Here is a 16,009-nt window from a genome sequence, read left to right as displayed (position 1 = left end):
AACATCGCCAACCAAGGCCATGGAAATCATGACCACCCCGGATCCAAGCTCAAGAACTTCCAAAACACCAACCCTCCGGTGTTTAGCAAAACCGAGGAGCCCCTCGACGCCGACGATTGGCTCCAGACTATGGAGAACAATCTGGAGGTAGCCGGAGTAGAAGCCAAGGAGAAAGTCCTGTTCGCCACACACTATCTCGCTGGACCAGCCCGCGCTTGGTGGACAAGCACCCGTGCCATGAACGGAGGTCAATTCATGACTTGGGAGAATTTCAAACTCAAGTTCAGCAAGTACCATGTACCCCCGGGTCTTATCAAGAAGATGAGGGATGAATTCCGTGAGCTGAAACAAGGTCGCATGACGGTGGTTGAATACCGCGACAAGTTTCTCACCTTGTCGAGGTATGCCCCTGATGAGACCGACACTGTTGAGAAGAGGAAGGAGAGATTCCTGAACGGACTGCATGATGAGATGCAGACTGTCCTCATCAACATCCCCTTCGCCGACCTCGAAGCCCTTGTTGACTCCGCCATCCAGATGGAGGGCAAGTTAAACCAAGCCAATGAGAACCGCAAGCGCCGCATGGCGAATCAGAGTGGATCAAGCCACCCCCAGAAGTTTCGCCCTAGCTCAAGCGGAGGTTTCACTCCGAGAAACAACAAACCCCAGATGCAGAACTCTCGCCCCGGTTATCAGAACCGGAGTGGAGGAAACTCCAAGCCAGGAGGCTACAACAACAACTACAACAACAACAACTACAACCGCGCTCCACCCCGAGCCCCTAACAACAACAACAACAACACCAACACCAACACCGCTCCCAGAACCGGAAGCAATGCCGTTCCCGTTGCGAACAAGCAGGACAAGACCACTATCACTTGTTATGAGTGTGGTGTAGTGGGGCACTACTCCAACGAGTGTCCCAAGCGTCTTGCCAAGCTCGCCGGCAACACCGCTGCACCTGCTCAGCAACAACGCCGTGTCTCCACCGGTAAGAAGTTTGCCCCCAACAACCCCAACAACCGCAACGGCCGCCTCTACCACATGAACGCTGAAGAAGCCCAGGAAGCACCAGATGTTGTACTGGGTATGTTTTCTGTCAACCACATCCCTGCCAGAGTGTTGTTTGATTCCGGAGCATCTCATTCTTTTGTCACCGAAGACTTTGCATCAACAAGTAAAATTCAACCTCTCAGTTTGAAGCATGTTATGATAGTCCAAATCCCCGGATCAACCACCAAAGCTAGAAAATTTTGCAAAAATGTGCCAATCAAAATCCATGATGTAGATTTCTATGCCAATCTCATCATACTTGGAACCAAAGGTTTGGAAGTTGTCCTAGGAATGGACTGGATGTCCAAGCACAACGGAATGATAGACTGTGCCAAGAAAGCCATAACCATGACTAGCAGCACCGGTATCGTAGTTGAGCACGTCTCTGAGAAACTACCCAGAAAATTCACCTGCAACCAAAGTGTATCCAAGCCAACTCTGGATCAAATCAGGGTCGTTTGTCGCTACCCTGATGTGTTTCCAGATGATCTACCCGGTATGCCCCCGGATCGGGATATCGAGTTTATCATCGAGTTAATCCCCGGAACTGGACCCATAGCCCAGAGAGCCTACAGCATGAACGCAGCGGAGCTGGTGGAACTGAAGAAGCAAATAGATGACATGTTAGCCAAAGGTTTGATTAGACCAAGTGCATCCCCCTGGAGATCCCCCGTCTTGTTTGTCGACAAGAAGGATGGTGCAAATCGTTTATGCACGGACTATCGTAAACTTAACGATGTCACCATCAAAAACAAATACCCCTTACCCAAGATCGAAGACTTGTTTGACCAACTCACCGGATCCCGAGTTTTCTCCAAGATTGATCTTAGAACTGGATACCACCAACTGAAGATCCGAGCCACCGACATCCCAAAAACTGCCTTTACCACCAGATATGGGTTGTATGAGTACAACGTCATGTCGTTTGGACTGACCAATGCCCCCGCTTATTTCATGAATCTCATGAATAAGATCTTCATGAACTTTTTGGACAAGTTTGTCGTTGTTTTCATCGACGACATCCTCGTCTACTCCAAGTCCGAAGAGGAACATGAACAACATTTGGAGATTGTTCTAGAAACCCTTAGACAGCACAAGTTGTATGCCAAGTTTAGCAAGTGTGAGTTTTGGCTGGAAGAAGTTGGATTCCTCGGACACATCTTGTCTGCAGGAGGAATTGCCGTTGATCCCGCCAAAATCAAAACCGTTATGGAATGGCAAGCCCCAACCACACAAACCGAGGTCCGCGCTTTTCTTGGATTAGCCGGATACTACCGCAGATTTGTAGAAGGTTTTTCGAGCATCGCTCGACCAATGACCCAACTGCTGAAAAAGGACAGAAAGTTTGAGTGGACCGACAAATGTGAAGAGAGCTTTCAACAACTCAAGGGTAGACTGACCACAGCCCCAATCCTGATCATGCCAGATATCGCAAAGCCCTTTGACGTATATTGCGACGCCTCCAAGACTGGACTTGGATGCGTGCTTATGCAAGAAGGCAAGGTTGTATCCTACCTTTCAAGACAACTCAAGCAACATGAACAGAACTACCCAACCCACGACCTCGAGCTTGCAGCCGTGGTCTTAGCCCTGAAAGTTTGGCGTCATTACCTCATGGGTAATCGATGCGAGATCTACTCCGACCACAAAAGCCTCAAATATATATTCACCCAGAAAGAGCTGAACATGAGACAACGCCGATGGATCGAATTGATCAAGGATTACGACATGGAGATTCACTACCACCCCGGCAAGGCCAATGTGGTAGCGGATGCTTTGAGTCGACTGCCGTGCCAGTTGAACTCCATGCTCGCAACCGAACAGCCCAGCTTGCATCAAGAGTTTGAACAGTTAAGACTTGAACTTGTTAGTGAAGGATTCCTAGCCAGCATAGAACTGCAACCCACCTTGGTTAGTCAGATCAAGGAAGCCCAGAAAGACAACACTAGCATTGATGGAATTAAGAAACAGATAGCCGCAGGAAAAGCCCCCGGATTCACCGTAGACGAAGCCGGAATTCTTTGGTACAAAGAACGACTCTGCGTACCACCGGACTCTGACTTGAAACAAGTCATCCTGCAAGAAGCCCATGACACCCTTTATTCAATCCACCCCAGAGGTACCAAGATGTACCAAGACCTAAAAGAACAATTTTGGTGGCACGGAATGAAGAGAGAGATCGGTAGCTATATCGCTAAGTGTGACATCTGTCAGAGAGTCAAGGCAGAACACCAACGACCCGCCGGACTGTTACAACCCCTCCAGATTCCGGAATGGAAATGGGACTCCGTAGGAATGGACTTTATCACCGGACTGCCCAAATCCAGCAAAGGCAATGATTCAATATGGGTAGTGGTCGATAGATTGACCAAAGTCGCCCATTTCATCGCCGTCAAAACCACCTATCAAGGCCCAAAGTTAGCTGAACTTTACATCTCCAGAATAGTCGCTCTGCACGGAACCCCCAAATCGATAGTGTCAGATAGAGGATCACAGTTCACCTCAAGGTTCTGGCAGAAAGTGCATGAAGGACTAGGCACTCGCCTAAATTTCAGCACCGCCTATCACCCTCAGACCGACGGACAGACTGAGAGAGTAAACCAGATACTGGAAGACATGCATAGAGCATGCGTACTGGAATACGGATCCAAGTGGGAAGACTGCCTACCTTACGCAGAATTCTCTTACAACAATAGCTACCAAGCCAGCCTACAGATGGCCCCCTTTGAAGCCTTGTACGGAAGGAAGAGCCGTACCCCCTGAACTGGTCAGAAGTCGGAGAGAGCCAAGTTTTCGGCCCTGACGTTCTTCGTGAAGCCGAAGAGAAAGTCCACAAGATCCGAGAGTACCTCAAGACTGCGCAATCCAGACAGAAGAGCTACGCCGACAAGAGACGTCGGGAGATGACCTTTGAGATCGGAGACTTCGTCTATCTCAAAGTATCCCCCTTGAAAGGAATGCAAAGGTTCCAACTGAAAGGAAAGCTTGCACCCCGCTATGTCGGACCTTTCAAAGTCCTCAGCCGCCGAGGTGAAGTATCTTATCAACTGGAGTTGCCTGAAGAAATGTCGGCTGTGCACGACGTGTTTCACATCTCACTTCTCCGGAAGTGCCTTGAAGTCCCGGAGAAGACCGAAGTGTTCAAGAACATCGATCACCGATCGGTGGATATCAACAAGGATCTGACTTACCGCGAAGTGCCGATTCGCATCCTGGAAGAAGCTTACCGAACCACCCGCACCCGAAGCATCAAGTTTCTGAAGATCCAATGGAGCAATCATACCGAGGATGAAGCCACATGGGAACGCGAAGACTTCATGAAGAAGGAGTACCCAGATCTCTTTAGTACCTAACTTTCTTTTCGATCTCGGGACGAGATCTTTTGTAAGGGGGAAGGGTTTGTAACACCCCAAATTTCAATAAAAAGAAAGTTAGAGAATTCCAGAAAGCAAAATTTCAAACCAACAAAAACTTTTCTATTTGCATATAGTACCATGCACAGGACTTGTGCATTTGAGTGATATGCCATGATGATTGCTTTTACTTGTATTTGATATGCTCTAAAACCCTAATGTGATCATATGAAGATCACCAACCAAATAAATCAAAGAGGAAGAAAATCCATAAAATGCAAAACCCTAAAAACCCTCACATATGCCCTATGGCATTTTTATAAATTTTGACCCTAGACCTATTTGGTCTTCACCATTAGTTGACTAATGTTATTAAACACTTATTACAACTTTGGGAATCAAAGTTTCACAATTCAAATGAAATTCAAACACAAATCTAGCTCACATATGATAATGGTCAAATTTGACAATTCTAGTCTGATCACCACTTTGAGCCCTTGCCATTCATTTTTCCCAAACCAATTCTTGCTAACTCTTTGCACCATTTCAAATTCAACATCAAGGTGAACAACTTTGATGAAGATCATCATGACAAATTCATCTTTGATCAAGAGCAAGGCTCATCCAAAGTCCCAACTTTTTAACATATGGAACATTCTCCACTTAGCCATTTTGGCCAATTTTTGAATTCTAAAAATTCCACCACCACCTCAAATCACCTCTGGTCAAATACAACTTATATCAACACTCACATTTCAAAAACATTCACCATTTGAATTATTTCAAATTTGGATATTTTTGGAATTTGCAATTTCGGGCACTATTTGCAACTATTGCAAATAGTGAATCTACCTCACCTAAACTACCCTAATCTATCACATTGTGTCCCCTGGCCCCCTTAAACCCTAATTGATGAATAGTGAGGCTGAGGAGAGGAGAGAGCAAGCTAGGGCATGGCCATGCCGGCCATGTCCCCGAGCCCGACCACCTCCACCTCTCTCCCTTCCTTCCCCAACCTGGCCACCATGCCGTTGCTCGCCACCATGCCACCCTAGCGCCGCCTAGCCCCGCCCTGGTCGACGAGGACGACGACAACGCCCGGAACGCGCGCGCCCAACACATGCCCAGACGCCGCTCGCGTCGCGACCATGCGCGCCATGGACGCGCACTGGCCACGCGCCACCCCGCCAGTACACGCAGCCCCTGGACCCCCTGCGAGCGCCTTGAGCACGCACTCGACACCGCGACGCCGTTGGACACGCTCTCGACCACGACCCGCACCCACCGTCGCCGGAGAAGCCAACCCTGGTCCGCCGCGGACGCGACGGACATGGAAGAAACGCGACACCGCCAGGCCCTCCCCGACCAAGCTGTCGCCACTCAGAGGACCGTGGCGACGCCACGAACACACCTGCGCCCTCGCCTAGCTCGATAGCTCACCGGAGCAGCCGCGCCCATGTCGCCCACCTCACTGCCCCGCAACCCTCTCTCGATTCTATAAATAGGAGGTTCCCTGGACCAAACCAACGACACCAGCTCACTCCCCACCTCTCACTGCTTCGCCACCACCACTCCACTCACTTGATCGTCGCCGGAGCCACCCCAATTTGAAGCTCGGAGCCGCCCGTACCTGGTGGACGCCGCCGTCGATTGGAGCCACCTCAGGCGACGCCACCTGTACCTGGAGCTTCGCCGTCATCCACATCTACCTCGCGCACACTGCCATCCCTTGCTGGAGCCGCCGTAAGCCCTCCGACCCCCTACTGCCGCCGCCGCACCGTCGGGTTCTCGTCGGAGACGACGACGAACCACGGCCCTTCGATCCCCTTCTAATCCAACGCCTCTCGTTGATCGGTACCGCTTCGGGCGTTATGAGCCGCTGACAGGTGGACCCCACCCTGTCAGGCAGCCCGCGCGTCTGTGGACCGTGGTGGGCTGGACTGGGCCGTTTTTATTCGAATCTGGCCCAGTTTAGTTTTCCCGCCGGCCTTTTTATTTCAAACTAGATTTAATTAATTCAAATAGTTTTGAATACTGCCTCCACTTTGAAATTCAATAGATTTAAATTGGCTAAACCAAAATTGATGAACTTTATATTGTTGGAAAGCTAGAGAAATTATCTAGCCAATGCCACTGGCCTCATGGCCAGATTCTCTGTAGAATAAATGTGATAAAAATAACAAGACAGGGACTTTTCCCTATTCAAATAATTCTTAAAAATCAACCAAAATAGATATTAAGTTAATTCCAACTCTAATAGCTCACATTTGACTTACACTAATTGTTTATGCAATAAAATGGTGTGGTCACCTTGCATGATCATGCCCTAGTTTAAGTAATGGATCATTTGACTAGTTTAACTAGTTGATATTGTCCAAAACTATTAAAGTAAATTATGTGGAGTCTTATACTTCATTTAAACTTGTCTCACATGAATTCATGGGATGTTTGGACCCCTGGTCCCAAACTCTCTTATATGAATTACTTGAGATTTAAATCACATGTAGTGTTATTTAAATAGTATGAGGTAATCCACCTCAATTAAATCATTTTTCCCAAATGATGATGATGAACCTTTGACTTAGGTCAATATGAGTTCATCCATGATTGTTTGAGAAATTAAATCTTAAGAAGATTTCAATGCGAGGAAACTATTTCTCAAGAACCCTATGGAAACTATCATTTACATATGAAATACAACGAAGTGAATTCTACTTAACCCCCACAACCCATGCACCCTAGTTAATTTATTTGTGTGCATAGAGTAGTTTGTGTGTTATATGTGATGTATGGAATAGCCCTTGAATTAGTGAGTAATTATACTCGTATTCAAATTTAGACGGTAGCACCGGAGAGTACGCCGAAGAAGAAGGTTGCTACCCAGAGGAGGAGGAGGAACAGTTTGAAAACTACCAAGGCAAGCTAATATTCTTGCAAAGTGCAAAGCCCCTTGGGGCAAGGCACCATGTCTCTTATCTTTTCTTATATGAACCCATCCCAAGTTTTTACTTTACAAGTTTTTACTTGTTTTCTAAATGAGTACTTTTATAGTTAACCTTGGTCCAAGTACAAGTGGATTACTAGAGTAGTGAGTTAGTCTTCTCCAAGCAAAGCAAGATAGCACCCCTCATGAATTAGAGCTAGTGCTAATGAATTAAAACTTGACTACTCTAGATGGGAACAATGTGATTTTGAAATGGATTTGAAACCTTGGAATGATGATGCATTCCATTGAATGATTTATGAAGGTGAATGTGAACAAGAGGAGATGGTGATTTTTGATAAAACAATGATGTTGGTTTGAATGCGATACCTTTCCAATTATTAAGTACCCCCACAATACCTGATTATGGGTAGGGCTTAACTGGAAGTTTATGCGTCTTAGTATGGGTTCCCTCTAAACAAGCGTCATCGGGGTTATGCCGAAAGCTGCCTCTACCACAAAAGAAATGATATGATATGATGCGAAATGAGGTGAATGTCCGGCCCAAGCCCTGTGCAGTTCCCAAAGTTGACAGCTGGTCTTCACTTTGGGAGGCCAAGCTCATGGGGAGAGGTGCTCATACTAGGATTTGTAAGTGAAAGGTTATGGTTGATGATCCGCGTACTGTGTTACGATGATTCGGGGTAATCCCGACGGATGAAATCAAATGTTGTGGCACAAGTGTGCAACCTCTGCAGAGTGTAAACCTATTCGAATAGCCGCGTCCACGGTTACGGACGGTTGGAAAGGCCATACAGTTTCCGATGTCATATTTTTGAAAACGATGTTGAAAGATGATGGTGAAATGACTTGTGGTGAATTGAATTGAAATCACCACTTGAATGGTGGGAATGACACTAATGTTCCCACTTGAGTTAGTTAGCACTTGGATAAGCTTTTCTCAAACTTTGTGAACTAAAACTAGCTTTATGCAAATAAACTAGAGCTTAGCAAACCATACTAGAATGTCTAGCACTTACATGAGTATTAGTTTGCGAGTACTCAATGTACTCACGGCTTTGTCCCTGGCTATTCAAATGGCCAGAGTATGAAGATGACCAAGGAGATGACCAGCAGGACGCCTACGACAACTAAGCGCCTTCCGACGTCAAGCGTTGGCCTGTGGACTAGAGAGTCCTTGTATCTTACGCTTCCGCTATGTTGAACTATGAACTTGTGTTTGTTCGTTGATCAATAGATCAACTATTCGTGTAATATGGATCATGTGATTCCAAATTTGTAAGACTTATGGTTTGTAATGAATGATGACTGTGATACTTAACTATTATGCCTCGCAACAACAATCTTCCTGGGATTGCGATGTATGACATAATAGGCATTCGGACTTAAAAATCCGGGTGTTGACAGCGACGTGGCCGCTATGATGGACTGGCCAATTTGTGATCTTCCTCTGCCGCTGCCTATCAAGCCTGCAAGAATCAAGAAGTTAGTTTGTACCTCTTCTATCAAGAATCTTCCATCGCATGATTCCAGAAGTTTACCTATGAAGCGCCTTGTTCGTGTCTTGCCACACTGGTGGGCACTCCTGATACAGCCCAAACTGTCTCATCACTCTTTGCGGCTGGTGGTGTTCAACAAGCCACATGCATATGAGTGGGCAGCGCATACGCCATAACCGCGCCTCCTCCGTGCACTTGTGGTTGAGGTCAGTCATCCCGGCGCCAATATGGTAGTAGCTACCATATGGCTCCCATTCCACCTGCACCATACAATTTTTTTCATAATTTAGAACATGCCAGTAGAATCAATGAAAACTTGGATTGCAAAAGAGTGATCGGTTACCTGCTCAGCGGTAAGAGTGTCCAACTCCGCAGTGTACTGCCTGTACATGACCATTGGATCACTCATCATCTCCGAGACATTGTCCCAAAGGTATGCCCAAGTGGGCTCCCGATCAAGGTTCTCATGGTGATGAGGCCATGGCCTCTCGTTGAGTACCCTAGGACGCCCAACTGATAGGCGGTCCCAGCTCCATACGGAAAGTAGGAGCATGCATCCACCAATACCGCCGCTCCCAGTCCTGCGACAAGCTTCGTCCAACTGCGCACATAAGACATTTGGTTAGTACTTTTTCTAGCACACTACTATAGGAAAATAGTACATAGAACAAATCATCACCTGCCGGTAGAGGTAGGCAAGTGCCGCTGTTCCCCAACTCCACCGGTGCTCCAACACCGTAAGCGCCTTCAGCCAACACCAATGGGCCAGCTTCCCCCCACTGTCAGGAAAGAGAGTCCTCGAAATCATGTACCATAAGTACACTTTGGTGTACGTCCTTAGAGTGTCCTCGTTGGCCCCTTCCGGGCATACTCCAAAGTTAGTCCTGATCCAAGAGAAAGACGCGCCGGCGGGAGCTCTCTCCTTTGGTTGTGCTGGCAGCGGAGGAGCCCTGCCAATAAGCGCCTCCATCTGCTCGCGCCATGATACGTCCAATTTGCATCACTATTTTATATCATAATTTGCTGTTATTCATTGATATATTTCATATTTGGATACAATACTTATGTTATTTTATCTATTTTGCATGTTTCATCATTATTGGAGGATCAAGCACCGGAGCCAGGATTCTGCTGGAAAAAGCACCGTCAGAACGCAATATTTCGGAAGATCAACTGTGGAAGGAAATTATACCAAAAATCCTATTTTTCAAGATGACGAAGGAAGCCAGAAGGAGGAGCCAGTGATACGTCTCCAACGTATCGATAATTTCTTATGTTTCATGCCACATTATTGATGTTATCTACATGTTTTATGCACACTTTATGTCATATTCGTGCATTTTCTGGAACTAACCTATTAACAAGATGCCGAAGTGCCAGTTGCTGTTTTCTGCTGTTTTTGGTTTCAGAAATCCTAGTAACGAAATATTCTCGGAATTGGACGAAATCAACGCCCAGGGTCCTATTTTGCCACGAAGCTTCCAGAAGACCGAAGAGGAGACGAAGTGGGGCCACGAGGCAGCCAGAGCATAGGGCGGCGCGGCCCCTGCCCTGGCCACGCGGCCCTATGGTGTGGGCCCCTCGTGACGCCCCTTGACCTATCTCTTCCGCCTACTTAAAGCCTCCGTCGCGAAACCCCCAGTACCGAGAGCCACGATACGGAAAACCTTACTGAGACGCCGCCGCCGCCGATCCCATCTCGGGGGATTCAGGAGATCGCCTCCGGCACCCTGCCGGAGAGGGGATTCATCTCCCGGAGGACTCTACGCCGCCATGGTCGCCTCCGGAGTGATGTGTGAGTAGTCTACCCCTGGACTATGGGTCCATAGCAGTAGCTAGATGGTTGTCTTCTCCCCATTGTGCTTCATTGTCGGATCTTGTGAACTGCCTAACATGATCAAGATCATCTATCTGTAATTCTATATGTTGCGTTTGTTGGGATCCGATGAATAGAGAATACTTGTTATGTTGATTATCAAAGTTATGTCTATGTGTTGTTTATGATTTTGCATGCTCTCCGTTATTAGTAGATGCTCTGGCCAAGTTGATGCTAGTAACTCCAAGAGGGAGTATTTATGCTCGATAGTGGGTTCATGTCTCCGTGAATCTGGAGGGGTGACAAGAACCTCTAAGGTTATGGATGTGCTGTTGCCACTAGGGATAAAACATTGGTGCTATGTTCAAGGATGTAGTCACTGATTACATTACGCGCAATACTTAATGCAATTGTCTGTTGTTAGCAACTTAATACTGGAGGGGGTTCGGATGATAACCTGAAGGTGGACTTTTTAGGCATAGATGCATGCTGGATAGCGGTCTATGTACTTTGTCGTAATGCCCAATTAAATCTCACTATACTCATCATAATATGTATGTGCATGGTCATGCCCTCTTTATTTGTCAATTGCCCAACTGTAATTTGTTCACCCAACATGCTGTTTATCTTATGGGAGAGACACCTCTAGTGAACTGTGGACCCCGGTCCAATTCTCTATACTGAAATACAATCTACTGCAATACTGTTCTACTGTTTTCTGCAAACAATCATCATCCACACTATACATCTAATCCTTTGTTACAGCAAGTCGGTGAGATTGACAACCTCACTGTTTCGTTGGGGCAAAGTATTTTGGTTGTGTTGTGCAGGTTCCACGTTGGCGCCGGAATCTCTGGTGTTGCGCCGCACTACATCCCGCCGCCATCAACCTTCAACGTGCTTCTTGGCTCCTACTGGTTCGATAAACCTTGGTTTCATACTGAGGGAAAACTTGCCGCTGTACGCATCACACCTTCCTCTTGGGGTTCCCAACGGACGCGTGTTGTACGCGTATCAAGCAGCTTTTTCTGGCGCCGTTGCCGGGGAGATCAAGACACGCTGCAAGGGGAGTCTCCACTTCCCAATCTCTTTACTTTGTTTTTGTCTTGCTTAGTTTTATTTACTACTTTGTTTGCTGCACTAAATCAAAATACAAAAAAATTAGTTGCTAGTTTTACTTTATTTGCTATCTTGTTTGCTATATCAAAAACACAAAAAAAAAATTAGTTACTTGCATTTACTTTATCTAGCTTGCTTTATTTACTACTGCTAAAATGAGTAATCCTGAAGTCGAAGTTCGTACGTTTAAGCAACGAGGGGGAGAATGTTTAAGAGATGCTTGGTATAGAATTAGTGATGCCCATAATAGGTGCACTAAGAAACACTCCACCACTATCCTACTCAGGAATTTTTATGTTGGTATCTCTAGCTGGAATAGGTATGTTCTTGATAGTCTCGCGAAAGGTAACTTCCTAAGTACTCCTGCATTAGAAGCTAGCTGCATTATTGAGAGTCTATTTGGAATACCCCCTGTTGATGAAGTTAAAACTGAAATCTCTCTTGAAGATGTTATGAAAAAATTGGAAACCTTAGAGAAAATTTTTCCAAGTATTGAAGCTAAATTGGAAACGTTACTTGATAAAACTAATGAACTTGATAAATCCTTAGGAGGAATTGATGAAAGAATTAGTGTCCTAGGAACTTGTGTTGTCCATGACGATCAAAGCAATAGGATTGACGAACTTGAAAAAGCTATGGGAACCTTGGGTTCAACATTTTCTTCTCTTAAATATAAGGAGAAAGCTTATGTGGGTAAGGAGCAAAAGTTTATGTATGTCTCTAAAGTGCCTAAACCAAAGAAGTATTATTATAGGACTAAAATTGACAAAGCCCTTAGTGCCACTACGGATGGGGGAGCTCATAATAATGATGCATCACCCTCTGATAATACTTGATACACACTTTCTGCGCCTAGCTGAAAGGCGTTAAAGAAAAGCGCTTATGGGAGACAACCCATGTTTTTACCTACAGTACTTTGTTTTTATTTTGTGTCTTGGAAGTTGTTTACTACTGTAGCAACCTCTCCTTATCTTAGTTTAGTGTTTTGTTGTGCCAAGTAAAGTCGTTGATAGAAAAGTTCATACTAGATTTGGATTACTGCGCAGAAACAGATTTCTTTGCTGTCACGAATCTGGGCTGTTTTCTCTGTAGGTAACTCAGAAAATTATGCCAATTTACGTGAGTGATCCTCAGATATGTACGCAACTTTCATTCAATTTGAGCATTTTCATTTGAGCAAGTCTGGTGCCTCGATAAAATTCGTCAATACGAACTGTTCAGTTTTGACAGATTCTGCCTTTTATTTCGCATTGCCTCTTTTGCTATGTTGGATGAATTTCTTTGATCCATTAATGTCCAGTAGCTTTATGCAATGTCCAGAAGTGTTAAGAATGATTGTGTCACCTCTGAACATGTTAATTTTTATTGTCACTAACCCTCTAATGAGTTGTTCTAAGTTTGGTGTGGAGGAAGTTTTCAAGGATCAAGAGAGGAGTATGATGCAACATGATCAAGGAGAGTGAAAGCTCTAAGCTTGGGGATGCCCCGGTGGTTCACCCCTGCATATTCTAAGAATACTCAAGCGTCTAAGCTTGGGGATGCCCAAGGCATCCCCTTCTTCATCGACAAATTATCAGGTTCCTCCCCTGAAACTATATTTTTATTCCATCACATCTTATGTGCTTTGCTTGGAGCGTCGGTTTGTTTTTGTTTTTGTTTTGTTTGAATAAAATGGATCCTAGCATTCACTTTATGGGAGAGAGACACGCTCCGCTGTAGCATATGGACAAGTATGTCCTTAGTTTCTACTCATAGTATTCATGGCGAAGTTTCTTCTTCGTTAAATTGTTATATGGTTGGAATTGGAAAATGACACATGTAGTAATTGCTATAAATGTCTTGGGTAATGTGATACTTGGCAATTGTTGTGCTCATGTTTAAGCTCTTGCATCATATACTTTGCACCCATTAATTAAGAAATACATAGAGCATGCTAAAATTTGGTTTGCATATTTGGTCTCTCTAAGGTCTAGATAATTTCTAGTATTGAGTTTGAACAACAAGGAAGATGGTGTAGAGCTTTATAATGATTACAATATGTCTTATATGTGAGTTTTGCTGCACCGGTTCATCCTTGTGTTTGTTTCAAATAAGCCTTGCTAGCCTAAACCTTGTATCGAGAGGGAATACCTCTCATGCATCCAAAATACTTGAGCCAACCACTATGCCATTTGTGTCCACCATACCTACCTACTACATGGTATTTTCCGCCATTCCAAAGTAAATTGCTTGAGTGCTACCTTTAAAATTCCATCATTCACCTTTGCAATATATAGCTCATGGGACAAATAGCTTAAAAACTATTGTGGTATTGAATATGTACTTATGCACTTTATCTCTTATTAAGTTGCTTGTTGTGCGATAACCATGTTCACTGGGGACGCCATCAACTACTCTTTGTTGAATTTCATGTGAGTTGCTATGCATGTTCGTCTTGTCTGAAGTAAGAGAGATCTACCACCTTATGGTTAAGCATGCATATTGTTAGAGAAGAACATTGGGCCGCTAACTAAAGCCATGATCCATGGTGGAAGTTTCAGTTTTGGACATATATCCTCAATCTCATATGAGAAAATCATTAATTGTTGCCACATGCTTATGCATAAAAGAGGAGTCCATTATCTGTTGTCTATGTTGTCCCGGTATGGATGTCTAAGTTGAGAATAATCAATAGCGAGAAATCCAATGCGAGCTTTCTCCTTAGACCTTTGTACAGGCGGCATAGAGGTACCCCTTTGTGACACTTGGTTAAAACATGTGCATTGTGATGATCCGGTAGTCCAAGCTAATTAGGACAAGGTGCGGGCACTATTAGTATACTATGCATGAGGCTTTCAACTTGTAAGATATAATTTACATGATACATATGCTTTATTACTACCGTTGACAAAATTGTTTCATGTTTTCAAAATCAAAGCTCTAGCACAAATATAGCAATCGATGCTTTTCCTCTATGGAGGACCATTCTTTTACTTTCATTGTTGAGTCAGTTCACCTATTTCTCTCCACCTCAAGAAGCAAACACTTGTGTGAACTGTGCATTGATTCCTACATATTTGCATATTGCACTTGTTATATTACTCTATGTTGACAATATCCATGAGATATACATGTTATAAGTTGAAAGTAACCGCTGAAACTTAATCTTCCTTTGTGTTGCTTCAATGCCTTTACTTTGAATTATTCCTTTATGAGTTAACTCTTATGCAAGACTTATTGATGCTTGTCTTGAAGTACTATTCATGAAAAGTCTTTGCTTTATGATTCACTTGTTTACTCATGTCATATACATTGTTTTGATCGCTGCATTCACTACATATGCTTTACAAATAGTATGATCAAGGTTATGATGGCATGTCACTCCAGAAATTATCTTTGTTATCGTTTTACCTGCTCGGGACGAGCAGAACTAAGCTTGGGGATGCTGATACGTCTCCAACGTATCGATAATTTCTTATGTTCCATGCCACATTATTGATGTTATCTACATGTTTTATGCACACTTTATGTCATATTCGTGCATTTTCTGGAACTAACCTATTAACAAGATGCCGAAGTGCCGATTCTTTGTTTCTGCTGTTTTTGGTTTTAGAAATCCTAGTAACGAAATATTCTCGGAATTGGACGAAATCAACGCCCAGGGTCCTATTTTGCCACGAAGCTTCCAGAAGACCGAAGAGGAGACGAAGTGGGGCCACGAGGCAGCCAGAGCATAGGGCGGCGCGGCCCCTGCCCTGGCCGCGCGGCCCTATGGTGTGGGCCCCTCGTGACGCCCCTTGACCTATCTCTTCCGCCTACTTAAAGCCTCCGTCGCGAAACCCCCGGTGCACGAGAGCCACGATACGGAAAACCTTGCGAGACGCCGCCGCCGCCGATCCCATCTCGGGATTCAGAGATCGCCTCGGCACCCTGCCGGAGAGGGGATTCATCTCCCGGAGGACTCTACGCCGCCATGGTCGCCTCCGGAGTGATGTGTGAGTAGTCTACCCCTGGACTATGGGTCCATAGCAGTAGCTAGATGGTTGTCTTCTCCCCATTGTGCTTCATTGTCGGATCTTGTGAACTGCCTAACATGATCAAGATCATCTATCTGTAATTCTATATGTTGCGTTTGTTGGGATCCGATGAATAGAGAATACTTGTTATGTTGATTATCAAAGTTATGTCTATGTGTTGTTTATGATTTTGCATGCTCTCCGTTATTAGTAGATGCTCTGGCCAAGTT

This window comes from Lolium perenne, chromosome 1, assembly GCF_019359855.2.
Source record: "Lolium perenne isolate Kyuss_39 chromosome 1, Kyuss_2.0, whole genome shotgun sequence".
NCBI lineage: Eukaryota > Viridiplantae > Streptophyta > Magnoliopsida > Poales > Poaceae > Lolium > Lolium perenne.
Note: the sequence above shows the minus strand (reverse complement) of the source record.